Here is a 27,424-nt window from a genome sequence, read left to right as displayed (position 1 = left end):
CCCTCCGAGGCCCACCTAAGCCAAGGCAGTCCGGGAATCCAAGGGCTGAACCCACAGAGCCCGGACTGTTATTGGCGAAGCTCCAGCTAGCCTCTGTCTCCTCATGTGCTCCACCTCCTGGTGGCAGGCGCCCTCTGGGAACCCTCAGAGAGCCCTACCAATCCTTCGCCAGGCCAAGGGTCCACGTCCCGAGCAACAAGGAAGGACTGGGTAGGGAGACAGTTAAGAAATTGAGTATGAGAAGTTTTAGAGAAGATATGTCTATCAAACTAAGGGGGCTCAGCATATTTGTTGATGAGATGAGAAATACTAACCACCAAAGCCTGTATGCCTTGTTATAGAGTGTGATCTCCTTTTATACTACTATTACTCCTTTTTTTAAAGCACTGCTGGCATGCAATGCTGTGCAGATTCACATAAGAAACATATGGAAAGTATATTTATTGTAGAGAACTGGCGAGAATTTGAAACTAGCCTCAAAAATGGTGATTGTTTAAACTAGATTTGCATATGGCCAGAGAAGGAGCACTGGGCACCAACTCAGAAAGTCTATTTCAGGCAGCCAGGTGCAAAGCATGGAGTCAGGAATTGGTAATGAAGAAGAAGGGCACAGATAAGAAGAATTTGTCCAATGAATGGAGTTCACAAGGGAGAGAGAAAAGAAGACAGTTAATGAGGAGCTGCAAAGTTAGTGCATTTGTAGGTAAATAAGCTTGAATTCTCTCCCAGTCCCCCATTCTACCCACCTTCAATCCCCCTCTCTCTCCTTACACCCCCTCCGATCCCTTCATTCTCTTCCTCTCACTCTCTCCCATCACCTTCAATCACTTTCCTTTATCCCAGCCTCTCCATGCCCTCACTCTTTCTCCTGCACCCTCCAGTATCATGTGATTAGGAGTAGCAGGAGGACGATGGCAGTGTGATGCCTGAGGGTATGTCCTCCTCTGCTGCTGGGGCTTGCAGTCTTATAGTTTGTACTGGATGGCAGCAGAGGAGGAGGAGAACAGGAAGCTCCACAGGAAGAGTTCAATTTTTGTCCCTTCCCATGTTTGCAAAATAGCGGGAGACCAGAGTTCTGCCTATAGTTTGTCTCTTCTCTGTGGCTGAGTGAGTTATTAGCGTTATACAATTTTCCTGGCAAAAAAACTAGTAGTGGTGCTTGCTATATGTTCTGCCATGGCTTGATAGAATTTGAATGGGACCTCATCTTCACCTGCCATCTTCCTGAGAGTTGCCAACAGGATTTCCACCTTTGTGTAATTCCTTTGTTAATTGTGTTTGACTTCCTCTGTGATTTTTTGCAATTTGGATTCTTTAATGTAGATGAGTAATTCTTTCTGACTTTTTTTTAAATTCTCTGAATCATATAGTTTCATCTAGTATTTTCTAAAGAGTTCTGAGCTCTACATTTTTCTTCTCTATTTCAGACTTCCTGCTTGGTTCTTCAGTTTTCTTTCTTTTTAAGCTGCCAAGTGAGGGGCTTTCTTGCTTTTTCTCCATATTCTAGGTTATTCTTTAGTGAGTTGTATAAGATGTAGGGGCATCCCTCCCTTAAAGTGTATCATTTTCTACTTTAGTAGCACAAGACAATTTGGGTTGGGAAGACCCAGAGAGTTTATTGTTTAATGTTTTATCTCACATACTGTGAGATGAATTTCCGAAGGAATTACGCATGTAAATGTAACATACTATCGTAGCGATTTTTCAAAAGCCATTTACTCGAATAAAATGCACTTAACACAGGTAAATCCTATGAACAATTCAATGGCATATATTGTAGCAATTTTCAAAAGCCTGCTTACATGGGTAAACTGCATTAACATGTGTATGACCCAATTTTAAGCGTGTAAATACTTTTGAAAATCAGGCCTTAAATGTTGCCCTGGTAATAATGCTGAGGTACCACTGGATGGCATTTTGTGAGAACTGTGTAAATGTGATGCATTAATACTGTTTGGGTTTGAGGGGTGGTGTGTTGGTCCCCTTAAGAACGGGGGTTTACATGATTGGTGGAAGAAGGTTTAGCAGGAGGTATACATTTGGGAAGGTTTGCTGGGAGTTTGTCCTTTCCTGAGTTGGAGTTATTGTGAGAGGGACCAGCCTGTGGAGTGGAAGAAGAGTTTCCTCCCCCTGAGGAAAATCTAGGAGGAGAAGAGGCAATTCCTCCCCTTGAGGGAAATAGCCTAGAGGAAGGAGAAAAGGGGTTGTTCTGAGGTGAGGAGTGCCTCGTGAAAGACCCAGAGCATGCACGTGTCTGGAGAAATAAGACTGAGTAAGAGGGAGTCGTGTGGAAATCCTAAGGGGGTGAAGCTCATTTCCCCACAGAGGTTTAAGTCTGGTGTTTAAAATGAACAGGAATCGGGGAGGGGGGGGGGGTGGAGTACCTGTCCCTTGCGTTTGGGGGTAGTTTGAAATGCAGAGAAGGAAGTGTGTTCAGTGGTGAAAATGAGAGAACTGTACTGTGTGGAATGTAATCGTTATATACCTGGGAAATGTTTTGGAATTTGGAGTTGGGAAATCTTGTTGATGTTCAAGTGAAGGCTGAAAGTCTGGTACACTAATACTGTGGCTTACCATATGGCATACCTTGGGGAAGATTTGCTCTGATTGTAGCCCATGAATTCTGAGTATTCAGTATACTATTTATATGCCTATCCAATTCTATTTCTGTACAAAGTGGCTGGATTAAAGCCAGAAATAAAGTTAAGAGTGGTGTGACCCTGTTTAATATCTTATTGGGGCCATCACTATGGAGTAGCTTTAGGTGCCAGAGTCCATGGAGGGCAGGAAGATGGTTGTTCTCCCTGACCATTCTAGAGAAGTGTAAGCTACCCTGTCTGTCTCCATCCAGCTTCACTTCACCATCTACTTGACCCATTAATTGGCACCCACTAAATAAATTTGGGAGATGCACTCTTATTAAATAGGGAAAACCCTCCCATCATTTTATGTGCCCTAGTTTGAGGTTATAAAGGTGTTCAGTTTTTTGCTACTTTTATTGTAGCCATAATTACCTATTTTGCACCAGACTCCGATTAGTCTCATGTACTGCAAACTTTAACCCCAGTTAGTTTTTTTGTTGAAGTTTAGTTATGTACAGTATATAGTTTATCTAGCTCTTGAGTTCTTTCTTTTTTTTTTTTTGTTGTTGAAATCTTCAGCAGTTTTCCTTGCATAAATGTGTTCCCTGTCTCCCAGAGGAAATCTGGAGTAATATCCTCTTTGTTATTTATTGCTATAAACATTTGCCAGGGCTTCATGCACAAGGCAAAGGAGAGCATCAATTCAGCCAGTGCCATTTTCAGCATCGAAGCAAGGTGGGCAGGCAGGAGAGGGGATTGCTTCAACCGCAACACACTTTCTGCAGCATCAAATGCAATAGGTGGGGTGGTGTGAGGAGCCTAGCAGGGACTGGGGGAGGAGGGCATCAGGACTCGGAACCTGTGGGAGTCTTCAGCTGGGGGATGGGGTGAAGAGGAAAGATCAGGCTTCAGAAGATCCATCTGCTGCACTGGGGCGTTAGGTTGGTGTTACTGTCGCCAATAATGCACATGCATTGCCAACCACAGTAAGACTCACTTTTTATGTGCTATTCATTTAAAACTTTGTGTCTTTTACTGAACAGCATATTAAAGTTGCAACAACCAGCATTAGCATGAATTTTAAAACATTTTAGTAAATAAGCATCAAAGAGAGAAGAGCATTATATTCAGAGCCTGCAGCAGGAGTAGAACTGCTCTGTTTTTGGGGTTTTTTTTAGCTATGCCCCAGCTCAGATACTTTGCCATGAAAACAGAACTTGTAATGCACACACTGAGGGTTCCTCACATGCTAAACAAAACTTGCCTCTTTAAAAATTGAATATATAAAGGACTACTTGCCAAAATATTCAATAGGATTTTGTAAGAGTAGAGCCATAAAACTGCACCACATATACATCACCACACACGCCTAGATAGTTCCGAGTGGAAGATCATACACACACTTAGGGGGTCATTTTCAAAAGTCCCTTTTCGCATGCGATCACTAAATGGGGGTGGAGTCGGGGCAGAGCCGGCCCCGGAAGAGGAGGAGTCGAGGTGGCACCAGGGCCGACTCTGCGGAGACATCGCTGACAGCGAAAGGTAAGGACCCTTATCGCCGCCAGTTTCGCGCCGAATAACTACACCTTTTATGGTGTAGTTATTCGGTGCGAAAGCTGGCAGCCAGCGCACCGCAGTGGTGCGATGGCTGCTGGCTTTCGCAGGCCCGCCCCCTGTTACCTCCAGATTTTCTAAAGTCTGTGACCTTAGAAAATCCAGGCCTAAGTGATGGTTTATCTCAATATGTAAAGATTCACAATATAAAATAAACAGTAGGTCACACCTAAACCAAATGAAAATGCACTATGTGGGCAAGGAAAATACTCCATTATGTGGGAAAATTACTCTTATCTGCTAGAATGACTGTGGTCAGAAATTGAAAGAGAGAATGGTCTAGAATACACTAATTAATCAAAGTGAGGAAGAGTATGTCATGGGAGAAAGTGAATGCTTCAACAAGAATTATTCAACATGATTGTAATTCTTCTTCTGTATGATGACGTAAGAACACTTCAGTAAAAAGCAGCACAGATGTAGGAACTAAGGATACAAAAAAGTCTGAAGGGATCAACCAGCAAATATATGACTGTATTAAGAAATAACAAAGAGATCAAGGTTGAAATGTTTGGAGCTTGCCATCATAAAAAAAAAAATCTGCACAGATAGTAGGGATGTGCAGAGCAAAATTTTATGTTCATATTTTTTATGTCCGAAAGGGGGTCCCACTTGCGGCCAATATGGACATAAAAAAAATCCAATGAGTTGGGTATATGTACATATGTGCAAAAAAAAAATTTAAACCCCCTCACCCTCCTTAATCCCCCCCCCAGACTTACCACAACTCCCTGGTGATCGAGCGAGGAGTGAGGACGTCATTTCTGCAATCCTTGGCGAGAAGCATGTGATGTCGGTGGCACGTCGAGTGACGCGGCGTCACGTGATTCCCGGCGAGTTCACGCCGGACGGCTCGTTCGGCCCAAAAAGAACTTTTGGCAAGCTTGGGGGGGCCTCCTGACCCCCTCAAGCTGGCCAAAAGTTCTTTTTGGGCCGAACGAGCTGTCCGGCGTGAACTTGCCGGGAATCACGTGGCGCCGCGTCACTCAGACGCGGCGTCACGTGATTCCCGGCTCGTTCGCGCCGGACGGCTCGTTCGGCCCAAAAAGAACTTTTGGCCAGCTTGGGGGGGCCTCCTGACCCCCCCAAGCTGGCCAAAAGTTCTTTTTGGGCCGAACGAGCCGTCCGGCGCGAACGAGCCGGGAATCACGTGACGCCGACGGCACGTGATTCCCGGCAAGTTCGCGCCGGACGGCTCGTTCGGCCCAAAAAGAACTTTTGGCCAGCTTGGGGGGGCCTCCTGACCCCCTCAAGCTGGCCAAAAGTTCTTTTTGGGCCGAACGAGCCGTCCGGCGCGAACGAGCCGTCCGGCGCGAACGAGCAGGGAATCACGTGACGCCGGCGTCACTCGACGTGCCGCCGACGTCACATGCTTCTCGCCAAGGATTGCAGAAATGGCGTCCTCACTCCTCGCTCGATCACCAGGGAGTTGTGGTAAGTCTGGGGGGGGGGATTAAGGAGGGTGAGGGGGTTTAAATTTTTATTTTGGCTCAACAATCGCGATTTCCCACATATCGAACATATCTATGTTCGATATGTGGGAAATCCGATCGTTTATGTCGAATCAATTTTTTAAGTAAAAAAAAAATATGAGTTGCGTTTTACTAATGAGGTCAATCCGAATGCACACCCCTAACAGATAGTAACCAGGAAAAAATGAGATCAAAGGAGGTCCTTGCTCTTAGGAAATAAATATAATTTAAGTTTAATAAGTGACAATAGAAATATACAAAGTGTCAAATCAGGTTGATGAAAAAATGATCACAAAATATATAATGGCAAAAGATGCACATATGTGTGTAAACAGTGCATGGAGTTCTGTGTACTGTAATGCTTAGCACACATGCTAAGGCTAGTTAGCATGCTAGAAAAAGAACATGTAATGGCCTGGTGTGCATGCTAACCCGGTGGTAAACAAATAAGGCTTTAGCAGGTATGTGTGAGATAGTGTAGTATGCTGTCCTTCATGCTCTATTTCTGCATCCTTGCTAAGGTCCTGAAGTTACACCTGCCTGGGAGCAGATATTAAATTTTTAGTTTGCACATAGAGTTTTGAAATGTCCTATGCTAAAAACTGTTCCAAAATGAAAGGTACAGTTAGGTTGGGTTTTTTTATTCCTCTCTAACTCTCCCGAGCAAGTTCAGACCCTTAAGACCAGAATCCCCCCAAATGGAATGGCAATCCCTCCACCAATCAAGCCCTACATAATCCTTCAAGCCTAAAACACCATCTTTCAGTCTCAATCCCCCCAACCCAATCAATGCCTCCCACCCTGTCAGATCTCACCCCTGATCCAGCTGTGCCCACCCCAGCCTCCTGACTCGAGCCTGACATGGACCTTGCTCTCAAGGAAAAACTACCCCACTGCCAAGACTGACCTGGACCCTACCCCAAGGAAGAGCATCCTCTGAGACTGATTTTCCTTCCAGTCTTTCTCCCACTCCTCTTGATTACATGCTTACCATTCCAGAGGTTCCCGATCTTCACCAGCAGGAAGGCCCTTCTCCCAGTACTGCTGCAGCTGCCAAATGAAACCTAATGATTCATCACCACTAGCTAATGGGGGGAGGTCCTGGCCTTCTGCACTGATAGTGGATCTGGGATGGGGTCTGGGTCAATCGAGGGATGGTTCTTCCTTGAAAGGCAGTCTGTCTTAAGCAGAGGGTGGGGTTGGGGGCTTAATCCTGGGAATAAAGTCTGGCTTTATAGGGGGTAAGGGTTGGGGATTGATTGGGGGTTGGATTTAACTTGGGTGAGGGTATAAAGGGGGAAGAATCTGGGGCTTGAAGTGGGGGTTCAGGACTTGAGCAGGGCAGAGGGATCCAGCATTTTTGGAAGGATTCAACCTTGCTTTGGAGGGTTGGGGAGATGATCTAACCAGCCTTTTCACTTTAGGGCAGTTTACTTTGATATGACCATGTATGATCTACTTTTTGTGTTAATGTGCAAGTCTTTCTTTGCATTCCTTCTAAAGATGCCCCCAAAAGTTTAGTGCATTCCACTTTACGTGGGCTTTTAGCATGCACATCAGTTTTCCCATGTGCATGCTAAAAATATTTTGTGTGTGAGTTTTGGTGCAGAGGGCTCATACTATAAAAAGTGCAATTTACAAAAATAAAATTCTTAATATATAAGAGAAAAGTAAAAACAAAAAAATATTAAAAGCAATAATCAAACTCATGGAGGTCGATATTCAAAAGCCATTTAGACAGATAACTGAAAAGTTATCCATCTAAATAGATAACCAGCAATATTAAAAGCCTTATACAGCTAAATTCTAGCCACATAACTGAGTGTTCCGGGGGCAGGCAGGAGGTGTCTTGGGGAGGAGCGAAGTTAGCCGCATAAGTTATGCGGCTAACTCTAATATTTGTAGTTAGCCACTTAACTTATGCATCTAACTCTGGTAGTGCCCTATGGCTGTCCTAAAGTTAGTCGCATAAACAAATGTGGCTAACTTTAAGATAGCTGGTATATTCAACATCGTGACTTCACCACTGAATATACCTTGCTAGTTAGCCGGATATGTCTATCTGGCTAACCAGCTGAGCTATTCAACGACTGAATATTGGCCTCAATAAAATCCTCCCAATCAATACACTGCATATTGTCTGGAAAACTGTTTAGGAAGTACTGACAGGCATTTTGGTATCACTCTAGCCCAGGGGTGAGCAATTCCGGTCCTCGAGGGCTGCAAACCAGTCGGGTTTTCAGGATATCCTTAATGAATATGCATGAGAGAGACCTGCATACACACTGCCTCAGTTGTATGCAAATCTATTTCATGCATATTCATTAGGGGTATCCTGAAAACCCGACTGGTTTGCAGCCCTCGAGGACCGGACGTGCCCACCCCTGCTCTAGCATGTCTTGAGAGATGAAATTTTCCTGATTTATTTATGCCTTTGTGCATAGTTTATACCATACACAAACAATTTGTCATTGTAAATGTCAAAGAAAGATGTTTAAAGAAAGAGCAAGTGCTAAGAATGAAAAGTCAAACTGTGACAGCAATCTAAAATTTGTAACCCAAGCAAAGTGAATGACACAGCTCAGGGAATACCTTTCCATTGCCTTTAATCGCAGACCTCTCTGGAAAAGCTGGATCAAAAGACACACACAAACAAACCAGGCCTGCATGGCAGATGAATAGACACCATATGAGAGGTAACTTATAGCTGTACACCTCAGACTCTATGATGGTGGACAATGACAGACATATAGGAAATGTTCATGGTTGAATCTTCCACATCCAGGACTGGTCTTCTGGGCCCTCGTATCCATGAGTAACCTCCATGAACCAGTGAGATACCCTTGAACTTCTTCTTGCCAGTATACCATCTTTGATTCCTGGAACAGGATGAGCCATGCCACAAAATCCAGGTTTGTCTTACAAAACATCCAAAAAAACAAGAAAACACTCCTTAGTAGGCTGAGTCCAACAAGCATAAGCAAAGTATCTAAAGAAAAGGCTGACTTTCCCACAAGGTGTGTTGACCCAACCCTACCCTTTTCACACAAAAAGACATGAGACAAGACATGCCAGTTGGCAGGAGGACCAACCAGGGTAATCCCCCTCATTCTAATACTTGTGTTTGGAGACTAGCTCCAGGAGGACTGGTGGGTGGATGGCATCATTTTGATGTACGGCATAGTATGGCATTGCTCTACATCAAAATGGTGCCATCCACATGACCCCAGTGTAAGGTGTCAGTGTAGAGAAGAAAGAAGAGGACAGTGTTGACGTAGCTGTGAGGCTTGGGCTGCAGGCTTGGGTCTGACTCTGATGCTAGGCCAAGACCCATGTGTCAGGACCTGACGTCCAGACAAGGCCTTGGCATCGGGCATGGATCTGGGCTGAGGTTCCAGTGTCGGGACCCAGTCTCTAGGCTGGGCCACAACATCAGACCAGGGCCCGGGATCCAGCCTAGGCCGAGGCCCTGGTGACAGGACCCGGACTCCAAGCTAGGCCGCGGTGTTGGGCCTGGGCCCTTGCTCTGGCCTAGGCCAAAGCCCAGGCGTTGAGACCCAGCTTTGGGCCAGGCCCCATTGTCAGGCCTGGGTCCAGGCTAAGGACCCGAGGCCAAGGTCCCAGTCAGGACCCAGCCTCTGGGCCAGGCTATGGTGTCAGGCCTGGACCTGGTCTCCATCCTAGGCCTATGCGTCAGGACGTGGTGACCTACCACGTCCTTGGTCTATGCAAGGCTGAGGTTTTGGCCTGGACCTAGGCCTGTCCAGTGCATCCCCAATGGATTGGGTAAGTAGGGAACAGGGTGGATCCTGGCCCTGGCATTTTTCCGGGTGGGAGGGATGGGTGGTGAGAACAGGACGGGAGGCAATGGGAGGCCCTGTTTTCTTTTTTTGGGGTCTTTTTAGGTTATTTTTTAAAAATGTTTGATTCGGGTTTTTTTTACACAAATTTAAACAAATCAATCCACGAACCAAAATTCATGGGGAAAAAACCTCCCAAAAATGAAATGAAAAATGAAAATACATTTTTTTCCTTGCCTACCCCTATCCGACAGGGAAAGGTTCAACCACCTGGGTCCCTGGTGGCATAGTGGGTACCACACTCTCTGGCATTAATTCTCACCCCACTCTCTAGAACTGATCAGTATATACTCACAATGCTGGTCTTCTCAAAGGACAAAAGGCATCAGTAAATAAAGTATGGAGTTCAATTGTGGTGTTCAATTGAAAAATGTTTACTTTAACTTAAAAAGAATGATCCAGGATAAGATAGAGAAAATATTGAATAGCAAAATGAAAATCATGACAACAGAAGCTGTAGTTTCTTTGTCCTTGGTGCAACCTTTGTTATTTCTCCTTTTTCTCACTGAACCAGTGTCCTTTTCTAAAATCCCTTCCCCCCTGGAGGGTAGGCTAGTTCTTTTCAACAGCAACCAGCATCCAATCAAGTGTAGAATGGAAAAATCCATAGATTTTCACCCTTTGCTGTTAACTGGGCACAAAGGTGAAAACCAGGAACCTAGCCCATTCAAGAATATCAAGAACAGAGGTTTGTCTGTCTGTCAATAACTGGATCACTGGGTCTCAATAGCAAAAATTCCTCTTCACTCCAAAAATATCCCAAACCTGCAAACTCCTTCAAACTCCTTGCTTGGCAAACTTGGAGGCTCACCAGACTCCTTGGTCAATCCTCTGAAGCAGAAGAAAGAGTCCTGTTATCAATTCACCAGGGAGCAGAAACACCCTTTGCAAATGTTCCAGGGGCAATTTATACCCTTGAGACCATCCCAAAAAGAATACTGCAAAAAGCAAGGGGAGGACCCCAAAAATATAAAACTCCATGTAACCCCTTTTTCAGGAGTGGTGCTTCCCTTGGGGCACACATCTACTTTATAGTCTTCAGAGCTACTCCAGCTGGTGACTCTTTCCAAGCTTGACTCTTGATCCCTGGGAGGGGGTTATGGTGTGTGATCCTTTGTGTGTTTTAAGCTGGGGCATCCCTAGGAGGAAGATGCTATGAAAGAATAGGCAGGACCAGGAACTGGGTGTTAAATACTAATTTACTGATTGTTTAAAGGCAAAATTAAAGTCTATGTTTACATATTTGTGTAGTTAAAGTTGATTTCTTTACAGAGTGTTTCAGTATCGGTAGGTGTCCTTTTATTTCAGCAAACTGGTTGAGCTTCCCATGCTGGTGTAAATTGTGCACTCAAAGGTCTCCCAGCAACTTAGCCAGGATTCCTAGGTCAGGGGTTCCTTTCTAGCATAGCAAACTCCTGCTTGATAGTCCAGCATCTTCCTGAACATCCAGCCCTGTATCCTGGTCCCATGCTTGTTGGAGATCTGGATGGGGTCTCCAAGTTCTTACTTGATTCTGTTCATTCTTCAGAAAGGTGAATTCTCGAGTTGAAAAGCCTGAGGGTGGGAACCTGCTGATACAGCCAAGTTCCCAGTGAGGAGGGGTGGCCAAAAAGCGCTCTCACAACAAAAGAGATATACTTTCTTCTACAAAACCTTCCTAGACTGGACTTCTGCTGTCACGGGTGCTTGCCATATTCATAGAGAGAATGCTCACTGGTCTTCAGCCCCTAAACTCTGAATCCAGCCAGTGAGGATGACCTTCATCAAAGAAACAGAGTGAAATATAGCCCCTTCTGTGGTAGAGTTCCTGCAGCCTTCACACACCTCACACAGCCAAGTCTGTCACAGGTGCTTGCCTCAGTCAGGGAGTGAATGGGCTCACTGGTCTTCAGTCATGGAATGCAAGTTCCAAAAGGTTACAGGCCATAAAGATATCCTGACTGTAACTTAAATACCTAGAATCCACTGGCAGATTGTGCACAGTGAACACTAGGGGTGTGCATTCGTTTTGAACTTAAATGGAAAACGCAACTTATTTTTGTTTTTTAACTTAAAAAAAGATGAGGCTTAACGATCGGATTTCCAACTTATTCAACATAGCTATGTTGAATACGTTGGAAATCGCGATTGTTGATCTAAATAAAAATTTAAACCCCTCACCCTCCTTAATCCCCCCCCAAGACTTACCAAAGCTGGCCAAAAGTTCCGTGAGGGTCCGGGAGCGAACGCGTGGGGAATCACGTGACGTTGGCGCCACGTCAGAGTGACGTGGCGTCACGTGATTCCCCTCGGGTTCGCTCCCGGACCCCTCGTTGGGCTCAAAAGGCACTTTTGGCCAGCTTGGGGGGGTCAGGAGGCCCCCCCAAGGAGGCCCCCCCAAGCTGGCCAAAAGTTCCTTTTGAGCCCAACGAGGGGTCCGGGAGCGAACCCGAGGGGAATCACGTGACGCCACGTCACTCTGACGTGGCGCCGACGTCACGTGATTCTCCACGCGTTCAGGAGGCCCCCCCAAGCTGGCCAAAAGTTCCTTTTGAGCCCAACGAGGGGTCCGGGAGCGAACCCGAGGGGAATCACGTGACGCCGCGTCACTCCGACGTGACGCCGACGTCACGTGCTCCTTGCAAAGGAGGTCAGGAATGGCGTCCTGACCCCGCTGGACCACCAGGGAGTTTTGGTAAGTCTTGGGGGGGGGGGGGATTAAGGCGGGTGAGGGGTTTAAATTTTATTTGCACATATGGACATAGACTCAACTTATGGAATTCTCCATATGTCCATATTGACCGCAAATGGGACCCCCTTTCGACTTATGGACTTATGAACTTAAACTTTTGGTCTGCACATCCCTAGTGAACACTCCTCCAAAAAAGGGAAACTGGTGAGGCAGGGAAGCCTCACCAGGAAGGGACAAAAATCTCTGGTGTCTGCTCTGCACTGACTCTAGCCACAACTTTAGTCACAAAATGGCTGTTTATAAAGGGAATGAGCAACCAATTCTGGCTCTCCTAAGTGGGAGGAGGGCAAGAGGGGATGGATAGCTGAAGATATTGAACCTCTGGAAAATAGGACTAGGGTATACTGGAGGGGGTGCGATCACACCATAAAAGCTGAAAAATAGGGAATACTATTTGTAGCAAAGGCAAAGCCAGCTACATAAATTAGTTAATTAAAACTGAAGGCGATCTTGGCAGTACTGCCAGACAACAGAGGGTACAGAACTAATGTACTGCAAAAAAGCAGAGAAATCCAGTATGCTAATTAAAAAAAAATCTGTCATTGTGGAAAATCAAAACTAATTGCCAAGCACATGAGAAGCCAAGACGCCAAAGAACAAAAATGTGTTGGGGGGAGCATTTTTTGTCTTGTTGGTTAACCAGACATTCTGATTATTAACAGCCAAGGATGTTTGTGCTACAGCAGGGAAGGAAATCAGCCAGGCAGCGAACCACATCCACTGCCAGCTCTGCTAGATAGACATGTGCTTCGTTTTATTTTATCGTTCATGCTTTGGTTTGGGTCCCCCATGGGAAATTTTTCATTTTTCCAGCAGTTCTTTTTTTTTTTTTTTTTTTTTTCGTTTCTCTCATTTCGGAGTTAGTGCGCCTCAAGCCCTGCCCCTCCCTGCCCACGGACTACCCCTTTTCTTCGGCCGCTCTTGTGTGCGTAATGAGGGTTACATGCACAGCTGGGCCCTTTCTAAAATGCGTGCAGTGTGCGCAAGGCCCGACCACACCCATAACCCCCGTAAGCCTATAACTTAGTGCACACTAATGGGACTTAGTACGCACTAACGACATGTTAGTGCGTACTAACACAAAATACACATTTTTCCGAAATTTCGGGAAAATTCCTTTTGTATTTCGGTGCTCCAGAACCATGACGAATTAGACAGTTTCGTTGAAATTGTTCAATTCTTTTAAAATGAATGCACATCTCTAATGCTAGATCACTTTGCTCAGTGCCCAGCTCTCGGACCCTTTGGCAAGGCTAGATTAGAGGACTCAATGTAATTTTCATTATCTTCTATTTAAATTAACTAAATAAATAAACAACAATAATAAAAATGATAAATAATGTATTGTTGCATCTCACTTTTGAAGATAGTATACCCACTGTCCCTTCCCTTCCTTCCCCTTGTCTGAACCCTTGTGTGAGGGCCCTTATAATGTTCTACTGGTGGATACTGGGTAACTCTTTCACTCAGCGCGCTAGTCACTTTCATTTCCATGACTGTTCTGCATTAATACCATCTACTTCTTTATCATTTTTTTAAAACTTTCCTATTCTTATCCTAGCCCCCACCCATTCCCTGAAGGGCTACATATTCCTTGGAATATAGTCTCCCTCTCTTTAATTCTCTCATTCCCATAACTGAAAAGAGTGGCAGTTCTTACCCTTACAGAGTAAGTAGGGGATTAATTACTGGAATTTCTTTCTTTGGTTGAAAAATTCAGCACATTTCAAGTGTCCATTTGGATGGTTCTCACTATGCTCTAGAAATCAAAATACATTTGAATTCCATAAAAAAGATAAAAGCAATTCAATCCAATTATTACTACTTTTGTTTTTTAGGCTGTCACAAGTAATAGATGCGTGCGATCACTAAATGGGGGCGGCGTCAAGACCGGAAACAGGAGGAGTCGGGGTGGCACCGGGGCGGACGCCACAAAGACATCGCGGACAGCAAAAAAGTAAGAACCCTTTTCGCTGCCAGTTTCGCGCCCAAAAGCACCACCTTTACGATGGCACTATTGGGTGCGAAAGCTGGCAGCGATAGCATCTCAGAGGTGTGATCGCTGCCTGCTTTCGCAGGTCCGCCCCCTGCCCCCCGTTACCACTGGATTTTCTAAGGTCTGTGACCTTAGAAAATCCAGGCCTAAACAGATGAAAATCAGTGAAAGTAGATTAATAATTGTTTTAAAAATTGTTTATAATTTTTTAGAAATATTAAAATTTTAATAGAAAACATCTTTCCTGTCTTCCCTACAGATAAGACTGCATAATAAAAGAAAAGGAAAATACCTCAGATAGCCCATACAAAACCACATTAGTTTTCAGTGATTTACCAAAGGACAACAGCTGCCATCATTGGAAAAATAGAAAACCATTTCAACTGCAATGCAGCAGTCTTTAATAACGTAAGAGCTGTCCTTTCCCTTCCCTCACATCTAGCTCTAGTTGATCATTGCACCCCTCTCTGTCACCTGGGCAGATCTCGCTCTAGTCTTCTGTCTGTTTTCTCAAGGGCCAGTTGGATCAAACATTTTTTTCATTTTGTGACTATAAGAAAATCCTTTCATAAATCAGAACTCAAATCCTTGTTTTCTGTCCCTGTGTCAGGAAGTTTTCCTCTCTGAGAATTTGATTGGAAACCCTGCTCTGCATTGTCTGTACAGTCTCACCTAGCTCTACCATTAAATTTAATAATAAAAAGAAATACCCAAGGAAATTCCCTATGGAATTCTTATATCATACTTCAACTATTCAACACTGAAACTGAGAAGTGCTGGAATTCATTATTTATCTACTACCTTGTAAATAAAGTCAAACCAGTTTTACACCCCATCGGCTGAGTGGTCAGACTGCTGTTATTTTGAATTGCTCATCAGGATTTGCATCTGTACCTGCAGAAATGGACTATTTCCTTTACTACTCAAAGTTCATTACAACATCTGCTAGACTTATGCATTACAGAGAAAACCGTACCCTTCAGGTATTCCTCTTGAGTAACTGGGGACAGCTTAGTTCTCGTTCAGCTCACAGTTTTTCCCCTTTTCTTAGCTTTCAATCGCTGGTTTATGGTTGCTTTTTTTTTTTTTTAACATTTCTTTATTGAGTTTTTTAGAGTTTCTGTAACAGCAACGACAACATGCCAAACTTCGAACAATCACAAGAAAAAACATAGAACTCCCCCACCCTGATCCCTTACTCCCCCTCCCCCCTCCCGCATCAATCAGAGTCCATCTTTCCCCTTGCCAGGGCTAAGAGGCATCGGCCTTATCTTGTTTTATAATCCCATGCCATGTAACCGGAAATAAGGTCCCTCTTGGAACACGGTAGGGTCTTCCAGATCTTATCCCAAATAGAATAACAAAGAGAGCGTTGGGTCTGAGCTTGCATTCTAACTGTTAGATATTCATGTTGCAATAAAGTCGTGAGCCGAGAGTGCCACTGCCCCTTGCATGGTTTGTCTTTTGTAATCCACTCCACCATGATCGTCTGCAAGGCAACAAGTAACGCTTTACCCAGGAACACTTGGTCATGGGACCCCAAGTTCTACAGTGGTGGAGGTAGAAGTCTCATTAGGCATAGTTTGGGGTCTCGGACTATGCGTACCGACAGAATCCGACTTAGGTCCCCTAAGACTTCCTCCCAAAAATAGACCAGCTGTTCACATTCCCAGAGGCTGTGGAAATACGACCCTTTCTCTTTCAGACATTTCAAGCACATATCAGAGTCACATAGTTTTGCCGCATGCAGCCTGGTTCTAGGCAAATACATACAATGTAATATCTTAAACCCCGTCTCCCGGATCCCCACATTTTCAGACAGAGTATAACAACTATCTAACACTTAAGGATGTCCTCCCGGGCCAAATACATATCGGCCTGTATGACCCATTTATTTTGTATAGCCAATAGAGCGGAGCGATCTGGCCTCTCCTTCAACACTCTGGAGAACCCGGAGCATGAGTTACCTCGTTTACTGCTTGGGCTAAAAAAATCCCTCAAACCTTCCCAAGTCGGTTCCAATGGTTGGGAACCAAAAGTTCGTACCAGGAAATGCCGTGTTTGTAAGTAAGCGAAATAATCATGAGTCTCTAATTTGTACAGGGCCTGCAAATCACCAAAACTTCTAAGTACTCCCGTAGATACATCATAGAATTGGTATACACTCTGCAGGCCCAGCGCTCTCCATCTCTGAAAGACCGGGTTATCTAGACCCCCCTCAAATTGTGGATTTCCCCCCAGAGTAAGGAATGGAGTGAGACATGTCCCCAATCTGAGCAAGTGATGACACAAGAAGCCCCAAGCCTTCCGCCCAGATGTAAACAATAAATGTTGTCTACAAACGGCTGGGTTTCGAATATGGAATCTGCATAATATTTGCAGGTCTATATGGGCGAAGCCCAGTTTTTAAAAACTCTAACAGTGTGAATTTTCCCGTCTCATCTATCCAATCTTGATTATGGCGTAGCATACATGCCAGATTATAATGTCTCCAATTGGGGCATCCCAAGCCCCCTTGGGATTTAGACAATTGTAATGTCTGCAGGGGTATCCGTGCTATCTTGCCCCCCCAGAGATACTTCCTTACCAGACTATTAATCCGATTTAGTTCCTTCTTGGTGAGCCACAACGGAATATGTTGCATGATATAGAGCCAACGAGGCAGCTCCATCATCTTTAAAAGGAAAACTTTGCCGGTCAAGGAGAGTGGCAAGCCAGCCCAAGTCTTCAATTTACGCTCCATATTCTTAAGCAATGGATTTACATTGACATCATGTACCTTATTCACATCCTTTGGTAATTGGATCCCCAAATATTTCATTTCTGTGTTTACCCACCGGAGTGGGAAAACCCCTACCCAGTGACCTTGCGCATCCCCTCCAATATCCATTGCTTCAGACTTGTCGATATTGATTTTTAACCCAGCGAAAGACCCAAATAGAGTTTGGTGGTGAAGGACTCGCTCTAATGATCTTTGTGGTTCGGTAAGAAATACCAAAACGTCATCCGCGAAAGCAGATACCTTAAACTCCTGGCCCCTCCAAGTAAATCCCTGAATCAGAGGGTCTGTCTCTATTTTGCGAAGGAGTGGGTCTATAGACAGGATATAAAGTAGGGGCGATAGAGGGCATCCCTGCCTCGTTCCACGGAGTATATCAAAGTCTTCGGATATTTGCCCGTTGGCCAAAATCGCCGATTGCGGTCTCTTATACAATAATGCTATATTTTGAGTTATGGCCCCATGAAAGCCATAGCGCTGCAACACTGAAAACAGATATTCCCAAGACACTCGGTCGAACGCTTTTTCAGAGTCAAAGCCGACTATCATCGACTCTGTCTCCCGTGTTCGACACTCCTTCATGGCTATCATCAATTTAGCTAAGTTTGTACTAATGGACCGTCCTTTGACAAACCCCACTTGGTTCTGGGTGATAATCGAAGGGAATACATTACTTAACCTGTCCGCTAGTATTTTAGCGAATAGTTTTGCCTCAAAATTTAGTAGAGAAATCGGTCTGTAAGAGGCAGGATAGGAGAGGTCTTTTCCCGGTTTCTCCAATACAGTTATATAAGCCCTTGTAACTCCCTCCGGGAACACCCCCCGCCTTTGGGCCTCCTGATAATAAGCAAGTAAATCCCCAGTCACCTGATGACACAAACCCTTATAATATTCAGCACTGAACCCGTCGGGTCCCGGAGCCTTGTGACACTGGCTAGTCCTAATAACCTGCACGAGTTCCACTTGCTCAATGGGTTTATTCAGAGAGGCAAGTTGAGCCTCCGTGATCTGCGGTATCTCAAGCCCTTTAAAGAAATCATCCTCCTGTTGCCGCCCACCCATACGGTCTTCTGTGTATAACCGCTCATAGAAGTTCCGAAATTCAGCACACACATCTTTTCCAGTTTGTAGGGGTTTACCCATTCCGTCCTTTAGCTTATCTATAACAGTTTTTCCCCGGGCCACCTTTACCATATTCGCAAGTAAGCGCCCCGCTTTGTTCCCAAATCGAAACAGTGTATGGGCGCTTTTCCTAAGCATGTGTTGGGCTCTCTCATGAAGCAAGGCATTCAAGGCCTGCAGAGTATCAGTGTATTCTAGTCGAGCTGCTGGCGTCTGCAAGCGAGCAAACCGGAGCTTCGCCTCTTGCAGCTTTCTTTCAAGATCTAATATCTGTTTCGTCCTAGCCTTAGCTAATGCAATCATATAGGATGTAATTTCCCCTCTCATTACAGCCTTACTGGCTTCCCAGAACAAACTAGGATTACTTTTATGTGCCTCATTATGACTTGCATATTCTCGCCACTTGTCCTGCAGAAAGGCCTGGAATTTTCTGTCCCCTGCCATATGACTAGGAAACCGCCATAACCTTGCCTGTGTGAACTCTTGTCCCTGGCTTAGTGCAATCCAGATCATCGCGTGATCCGATATCTCTATCGGCCCAATTTTTGCTTGATGTACCCTGGTAAACAATGATTCGGAAACCAAGACATAGTCAATTCTAGACATAGTAGAGTGAGCCCTTGAAACATGGGTGTAATCTCTTTCAGTCGGATGAAGAACCCTCCATACATCTAAGAGCCGGAGCTCCATACAGAGAAACGCGACTCCCTTACCCGCTAAATCCAGATTAGGTTGAGTGGGATGTGATCTGTCTAAATTTGGCTCATGTACACAATTGAAATCCCCCATCACAACCATAGGGCCCTTTGCAATTGGTAATAATTTTTGTACAAGTCCCTGGAAAAAAGCATGTGTATAGGAGTTTGGGGCATAGATGTTACATGTAGTCACGTCCTGGCCTTGCACCTTTCCAATTAAAATGAGATATCTACCCTCCCCATCGGCTAGTTGATGTGATAGTTCAAATTTTAGAGACTTATGAATTAAGATTGCTACTCCGGCTTTATGTCCTGCTGCCGGGGCCGCGTAACACTGCCCCACCCACAACCTTTTTAACTTTTGAGCCTCTGCCAAGGACAAATGTGTCTCCTGTATACCAGCTACCCCCACTTTCTGACGCTGCAAGGCGCTCAATATTTTTTGTCGTTTAATCGGTGTGCCTATGCCACCTACATTCCAAGAGATATAACGTATAGTGGTCATCCGGTAGTCAGAGCAGTAACAAATCTTTCTAATACGTTCGCTGGGTACCAGCCCCAGAGTCTCCCAGCCTGGATCCCGTGCTGTACTGAGCACTGAACCACCAAAACAGCCCTTCGTGCCTCCCTCCCTGGACTCTGTCGCCTCCCCCCTCCCACCCCTCCCCCCTGTCCCCCCCTCCCAACATAACTAAACAGACGAATCTGTACGCCCAACTCCATTGGGCAAGAGATCAGTGTTCAATGCGCTCGGGCGCTGACTCCCTCTGCAACATCCCCTATTTGGGGAACAACCTCCATTCATAACAAATGTAAATCGTCATATGCACTATATAAACTGTTAGTGACCGTATCAGCAACTACAGTGCGTATCATCTAGCTTGTTGGTTATATTTTGATAAAGATATATAGTTTGTTCGCTTTTTTGTTTGTTTGTTATCCTTTTTTTCGTTTTTTGTTTTTCTTTTTTTTTTTGTTTTTGTTTTTGTTTTCCATGCTCCGTGGGTATGGGATATGGCAAACTATTGTCTAGAAAAGGTAATGTATCCCGAGAGGCAGTCCTGTATCCCATTCCAGTGGATACGGCTTCGCTTACAGCCTTGAATTCAGGGGTTTGTGGCTGGTTATTACACAAGCAAACCCAGTAGCGAAAACCGATTCAATCTCAATCACTTGGAGCCGAGGGTATCCTTTATCCAGGTCGCAACTTTATCCGGCTGGTCAAAAACATGCGTCGCACCATCTCTCCATATCTTCAAAGTCGCGGGGTATTGTAGAGCAAACCGGAGATTCCTATTGTACAGGTCCGTGCAATATGGCGTAAACAGACGCCGCCGGGCTGCTACCGCAGCAGAATAATCTTGGAACATGATCACCTTATGATCTTTGTAATGTACCTCCCGTTGTTTCCGAAATGCAGTGAGAATAGTTGCTCTTTGCGCCCAGTTGAGGAAGCGGGCTATCACCAATCTGGGTCGGCGATCTGAGTCCCTCTTAGGACCTAGGCGGTGTGCGCGTTCGATTTGTATTTTACCAGTTAACTCGGGCAATTGCAAGGCCTCGGGTATCCAGCCCTCCAAAGTAGCCTGCAAGTCCCCATCCTGTATCTCTTCGGGGAGGCCCATAAATTTTAAGTTGTTACGCCTCGCCCTGTTTTCGAGGTCTTCAATTTTCTCCTCAGCCTGCTTAATGGAAGTCTCTAAAGCAGTTACCTTTAGGGAAAGGGCCTGCTGATCCTCCTCCACGACAGAAATTCTCCCCTCAGCAATTTCTATGCACCGCCCAATATCTCCTAAGGTGTCTTTTACAGCTGTAAAGTGTTCATTAATGCCTTCAAACTTGTGTTCAAGCGTGGCGACCACCGCCGTGGTCAGCCGCGCTACTGCGCCATCATCCAGGCCCGGGCCGTCGGATATCCTCCTTCCGTCCGCCATCTTGGATTCAGTGCCGCTCTGTTTTAGTTTTTCTCTCCGGGAGGCTTTGCCGTCATCACCAGCCCTCTGAAACCCTCGCGTTCCTGACCCAGAGGTTTTCCGTTCCTCACCAGAGCCGTTGGAGCGGTTTCGAAAGGATTTGTCACCTTGGTTTGTCTGCTTTTAGGGATTCAGCCCCCGGAGCCCAGACAGCGTGTGTCTGTTCGGGCTCACCGCATCATGTGATCTCCTATGGTTGCTTTTTGAAGCTTTTCTTCTGATGCCTGCAGCCTTTGTTTTCTAACTCCAGTCTCTTGGAGATTTTGATAAGTGTTATGACTGACATAGGAGACTGTTTATGCTCTGTTTACAGTTTTTTGTTTATATTCAGCTTTTTATTTTTCATATTATGTTCATTTTTAATTCAGTATGTTGTGGGTAGATGTTGTTTTTATTTATTTGATCTTCCTGCACTCCAAATGAGGTAAGATCTTTATTTTAATGTTTATTGATGCTGTATCTATTTTTACTTGACTGCTGAAGATTGTTTCTGATGCAGATTGTTCCTCATTTTGAGCCTATCATTGATATAAACATATTTCAAATAAATAAATTTAATGACTTGTATGACACTGCAAACATTATCATAATCATCATATAAAATGGATTAAGAATAATAACAATAATACAAGTGAAGCTGTATGAAAGAGAGAAAAATTGCATTGATGTGTTTGCCCTTGTGTCCCCTATAGTCCCCTATAGTCGGAGTACTGTTACTGTACAGTGTTATCCTCACAGCAAAGCTGGCATCACAGAGTGACAGACATGGAACAGTGGCAAGTGAAGAATAGAAAAAAAAAGAGCTTTATAAACAAAATGACTTGTTGGATCTCAGATTTAAAGTTAGAACAATGTGTGTTTGTTTTGTGGAGATCCATTCATAGAATAGCTATCAACATTTATTTTTTATTTCATTTACTATTTAGATCATTTACAAATAATTGCCAAGAAATCCACTTGACAAAGATAAAATAATTAAACATTTTATAAACAAACAGAAGAAACAACTGTTAATATAAAGCTGACCAAACATGTCTAAAAACGTCAGTCTATAATAAGAGGAGAGGGAGCACAGATACAATGTAGAAAACAAAGGAAATAGCATCACAGACTTCAGGCAGATTACATGAAAACTAGGAATGTAATCCACAATTAGTCCCTAAGCATACCCTATTATGTATTACCCCCGTCATCTAGAAACTACTACTAACAAATCCCACTTTCAAGATACCTTCTAACTGGTTGCAGGTCTGCTTAATATTTATGTTTTTCTTCTTATTTGATGTGTTTGTTTATTATGTCTAGCAATTAATGTCTTCTGTACTAGGGAACGTTTTGTACCATATATTCTATGAATGTTTTATTTTGTATGTCAATTAGGTCTTGACTATGTTAAGTGACTCATATATTTTAATAAATATGGAACTCGGTTCCAGGGTGGAACCAGGCTGCTGGCACTAACCTTTAAAAAGGAGATAGGGAAGCTTTAAACTAGAATAAAGGGGAAAGCTGACAGTCGCTCAGCAGTGCAGGGTTCGGAAGAAGGTTTATTCAAAGGATACTAATGATGCATTAGAATTACTGCATCCCAACAGTGAGGTTCCAATAATAAGAAAAGTAGTCCAAGTGCCTGTAACTAAAAACTAACCTGAGCTAAACAATTCTAATTTATCCCTATCAATTAAAAAGCAGAATGAAAATACAAACAAAAAACTTTGAAATGTTTGTATGCTAATGCCAGAAATCTAAAAAGTAAGATGGCAGAATTAGAATGTATAGCAGTGAATGATGACATAGATTTAATTGATAACCAATGAGATAGTGCTATTCCGGGGTACAAATTATTTCACAATGACAGAGAGGAGCATCTTGGTGGCGGGACGGTGCTTTATGTCAGGGATGGCATCGAGTCCAACAGGATAAAGATCTTGCATGGGACTAAATGTACAATCAAATCTTTATGGGTAGAAATTCCTGGTGTGTTAGGAAAGAGAATAGTGATAGAAGTATACTTCCATACACCTGGCCAAAATGGTGAGACAGACAGTGAAATGCTAAAAGAAATTAGGGAAGCTAACCAAACTGGTAGTGCAGTAATAATCGGAGATTTTAATTACCCCAATATTGACTGGGTAAGTGAAACATCAGGGCACGCTAGAGAGATAAAGTTCCTGGATGGAATAAAAGACAGTTTTATGGAGCAATTGGTTCAGGAAACGACGAGTGAGAGAACAATTTTAGATCTAATTCTCAGTGGAGTGCAGGATTTGGTGAGAGAGGTAACGGTGGTAGGGCTGCTTGGCTATAGTGATCATAATATGATTAAATTTTAATTAATGACTGGAAGGGGGACAGTAAGCAAATCCTCAGCTAAACTTTCAAAAGGGAAACTTTGACAAAATGAGAAAAATAGTTAGAAAAAAACTGAAAGGAGCAGCTACAAAGGTAAAAAGTGTGCAACAGGCATGGACATTGTTTAAAAAATACCATCCTAGAAGCACAGACCAGATGTATTCCATGCATTAAGAAAGGTGGAAAGAAGGTAAAAGGATTACCGGCATGGTTAATAGGTGAGGAGAAAGAGGCTATTTTAGCCAAAAGATCTTCTTTCAAAATTTGGAAGAAAGATCCATCAGAAGAAAATAAAATAAAGCATAAACATTGGAAGTTAAATGTAAGACATTGATAAGACAGACTAAGATAACATTTGAAAAGAAGTTGGCCATAAAGGCAAAAACTCACAATAAAAGCTTTTTTACATATATCCGAAGCAGAAAGCCTGCAAGGGAGTCAGTTGGCCTGTTGGATGATCAAGGGGTTAAAGGGGCACTTAGATTAGATCAGGCCATCGCAGAAAGATTAAATGATTTCTTTGCTTCAGTGTTTACTGAAGAGGATATTGGAGAGATACCCATTCCGGAGAAGGTTTTAAGATCATAAGAACATAAGAACATGCCATACTGGATCAGACCAAGGGTCCATCAAGCCCAACATCCTGTTTCCAGCAGTGGCCAATCCAGGCCATAAGAACCTGGCAAGTACCCAAAAACTAAGTCTATCCCATGTTACTGTTGCTAGTAATAGCAGTGGCTATTTTCTAAGTCAACTAAATTAATATCAGGTAATGGACTTCTCTTCCAAGAACTTATCCAGCAGTCAAAAAAAGCAAACAGAATGCTGGGAATTATTAGAAAGGGAATAGTGAATAAAATGGAAAACGTCATAATGCCTCCTTTTTAAAACACATCTATACTAACTGCACTAACCACATCCTCTGGCAACAAATTCCAGAGTTTAATTGTGCATTGAGTGAAAAAGAACTTTCTCTGATTAGTTTTAAATGTGCCACATGCTAACTTCATGGAGTGCCCCCTAGTCTTTCTATTATCTGAAAGAGTAAATAACCGATTCACATCTACCCGCACTAGACCTCTCATGATTTTAAACACCTCTATCATATCCCCCCTCAGCCGTCTCTTCTCCAAGCTAACCTCTTTAGTCTTTCCTCATAGGGGAGCTGTTCCATTCCCCTTCTCTGTACCTTCTCCATCGCAATTATATCTTTTTTGAGATGTGCCGACCAGAATTGTACACAGTATTCAAGGTGTGGTTTCACCATGGAGCGATACAGAGGCATTATGACATTTTCCGTTTTATTCACCATTCCCTTTCTAATAATTCCCAACATTCTGTTTGCTTTTTTGACTGCCGCAGCACACTGAACCAACGATTTCAATGTGTTATCCACTATGACGCCTAGATCTCTTTCTTGGGTAGTAGCACCTAATATGGAACCTAACATTGTGTAACTATAGCATGGGTTATTTTTCCTTATATGCATTACCTTGCACATATCCACATTAAATTTCATCTGCCATTTTGATGCCGAATTTTCCAGTCTCACAAAGTCTTCCTGCAATTTATCACAATCTGCTTGTGATTTAACTACTCTGAACAATTTTGTATCATCTGCAAATTTGATTACCTCACGCGTCGTGTTTCTTTCCAGATCATTTATAAATATATTGAAAAGTAAGGGTCCCAGTACAGATCCCTGAGGCACTCCACTGCCCAGTCCTTAACACTGAGAAAATTGTCCATTTAATCCTACTCTCTGTTTCCTGTCTTTTAGCCAGTTTGTAATCCACGAAAGGACATCGCCACCAATCCCATGATGTTTTACTTTTCCTAGAAGCCTCTCATGAGTACACTATATCTACCGGTTCACCTTTATCCACATGTTTATTAACTCCTTCAAAAAAGTGAAGCAGATTTCTGAGGCAAGACTTGCCTTGGGTAAAGCCATGCTGCGTTTGTTTATTAAACCATGTCTTTCTATATGTTCTGTGATTTTGATGTTTAGAACACTGAAGTCAGACTAACCGGTCTGTAGTTTCCCAGCTCGCCCCTGGAGCCCTTTTTAAATATTGGGGTTACATTAGCTATCCTCCAGTCTTCAGGTACAATGGATGATTTTAATGATAGGTTACAAATTTTTACTAATAGGTCTGAAATTTCATTTTTGAGTTCCTTCAGAACTCTGAGGTATATACCATCCGCTTCAGGTGATTTACTACTCTTCAGTTTGTCAGTCAGGCCTACCACATCTTCTAGGTTCACCGTGATTTGGTTCAGTCCAACTGAATCATTACCCATGAAAACCTTCTCCAGTACGGGTACCTCCTTAACATCCTCTTCAGTAAACACGGTGAGGGTGATGATTCAGATCAACTGAACCAATGCATAGTGGTCCAGCTTGAAGGAGGCTGCAGGTGGCATCGAGGCAGGCAGACTTGGTGATCTCAAGAGGAGCAAAGAGAGTGTCTGAATGGAGCACAAGGGTCAGAGCCAGGGTATCCATCTGAGAATGGTCAGCCAAAGCAAGTGTCAGTTCAAGCGTGGTCAAGACAAGCCGAGGTCAGTACCGGGTATCAGTCCGAGAAGGTACTACCTGGGTAGCAAGACGAGGAACAGGACTCAGGAATGCAGGAACTCAGGAACAGATGCTGGAACACAGGAAGAACCACAGGAACACAGGAGCAAGGCAGGAACACTGGAACAGGAACTGAACAAGGAACACTGGAACACTGGAGCAAGCACAGGAACGAGGACGGCAAACTAGCTCACACAGGGGTGATGACCTGATTGCCAAGGCGAGTGACTGAAGTGCAGAGCCTCGTTTAAATACTGAGACTAGGTAACGTCATTGGGACGCGCTGCGGAGGAGTTTCCCGCCCTTGGCCCTTTAAAGGGCCAGGCAATCCGTGCGCGCCTAGGGGCGGAGTCGAGGCAGCGGAGGACGCCGAGCCCCTGCCTGGGGCGAGGAGTGAGGCTTGGGACGCCGAAGCGCTGGAGGCAGCCAGGGATGCCGCTGCCCTGAGCCGGGGGCGCAGACAACTGTCTGCGGCAGCGAGGGAGGAAAGCCTGGGACCTGTGGAACTGGGAACAAGGTGAGCAGGCCCGGGCACGGCCTTAGTGCGACCGGGACGCACAACACTATGAAAACTAAAAAGTCCTGGGATAGGAGGTGATGTCCTTTTGTGGATTGCATGTTGATTAAAAGACAGGAAACAGAGAGTAGGATTAAATGGTCAGTTTTCACAGTGGAAAAAGGTAAACAGTGGAGTGCCTCAGGGATGTGTACTTGAACCGGTGCTTTTTAATATATTTATAAATGATCTGGTAAGGGGTACAACGAGTGAGGTGATCAAATTTGCGGATGACATAAAATTATGCAGAGTAGTTAAATCTCAAGCGGATTGTGATGAATTGCAGGAGGATCTTGCGAGACCAAATGACAGATGAAATTTAACATGGACAAGAGCAAAGTGATGCATATAGGGAAAAATAACCCTTGCTCTAGTTACACAATGTTAGGTTCTATCTTAGGAGTTACCACCCAGGAAAGAGATCTAGGCGTCATAGTGGATAATACATTGAAATCATTGGCCCAGTATACTGTGGCAATCAAAAAAGCAAACGGAATGTTAGGAATTATTAAGAAGGGAATGGAAAAATAAAATGGAGGATGTCATAATGCCTCTGTATCGCTCCATGGTGAGACCGCACCTTGAATACTCTGTGTAGTTCTGGTCACCACATCTCAAAAAGGATATTGCTGCACTGGAGAAAGTACAGAGAAGGGTGACCAAAATGATAAGGGGCATGGAACGGCTGCCGTATGAGGAAAGGCTAAAGAAGTTAGGGCTGTTCAGTTTGGAGAAGAGATGACTGAGGGGGGTATTATAGAAGTCTACAAAAACATGAAAGGACTTGAACAAGTTAATGTAAATTGGTTATTTACTCTCTCAGATAATAGAAGGACCAGGGGGCACTCCATGAAGTTAGCAAGTAGCTCATTTAAAACAAATTGAAGAAAATTCTTTTTCACTCAGCGCATAGTTAAAATCTGGAATTCATTGCCAGAGGATTTGATTACAGCAGTTAGTGTAACTAGGTTTAAAAAAGGTTTGGATAAGTTCCTAGAGGATAAATCCATAAGCTGTTATGATGGTAATTAATAAGCAATAGTAGCTTGTGATCTATCTAATGTTTGGGTTCTTACCAGTTACTTGTGACTTGGACTTGTTTCTTGTT

At 43.9% G+C, this 27,424-nt stretch overlaps 1 long non-coding RNA gene across 1 annotated transcript in view; it reads left to right on the top strand.

Moving 5' to 3' along the window:
- The first annotated feature begins 2,085 nt into the window (after nucleotides 1-2,085).
- LOC115091264 overlaps nucleotides 2,086-27,424 on the top strand; it is a 74,776-nt gene continuing 49,437 nt past the window's right edge. Inside the window, exon 1 of the long non-coding RNA XR_003856654.1 lies at nucleotides 2,086-2,214. This is a non-coding gene — a long non-coding RNA (uncharacterized LOC115091264). The remainder of the gene's footprint in view (nucleotides 2,215-27,424) is intronic.

This window comes from Rhinatrema bivittatum, chromosome 1, assembly GCF_901001135.1.
Source record: "Rhinatrema bivittatum chromosome 1, aRhiBiv1.1, whole genome shotgun sequence".
Lineage (NCBI taxonomy): Eukaryota > Metazoa > Chordata > Amphibia > Gymnophiona > Rhinatrematidae > Rhinatrema > Rhinatrema bivittatum.
This window is presented reverse-complemented; position numbering and strand designations above follow the sequence as displayed.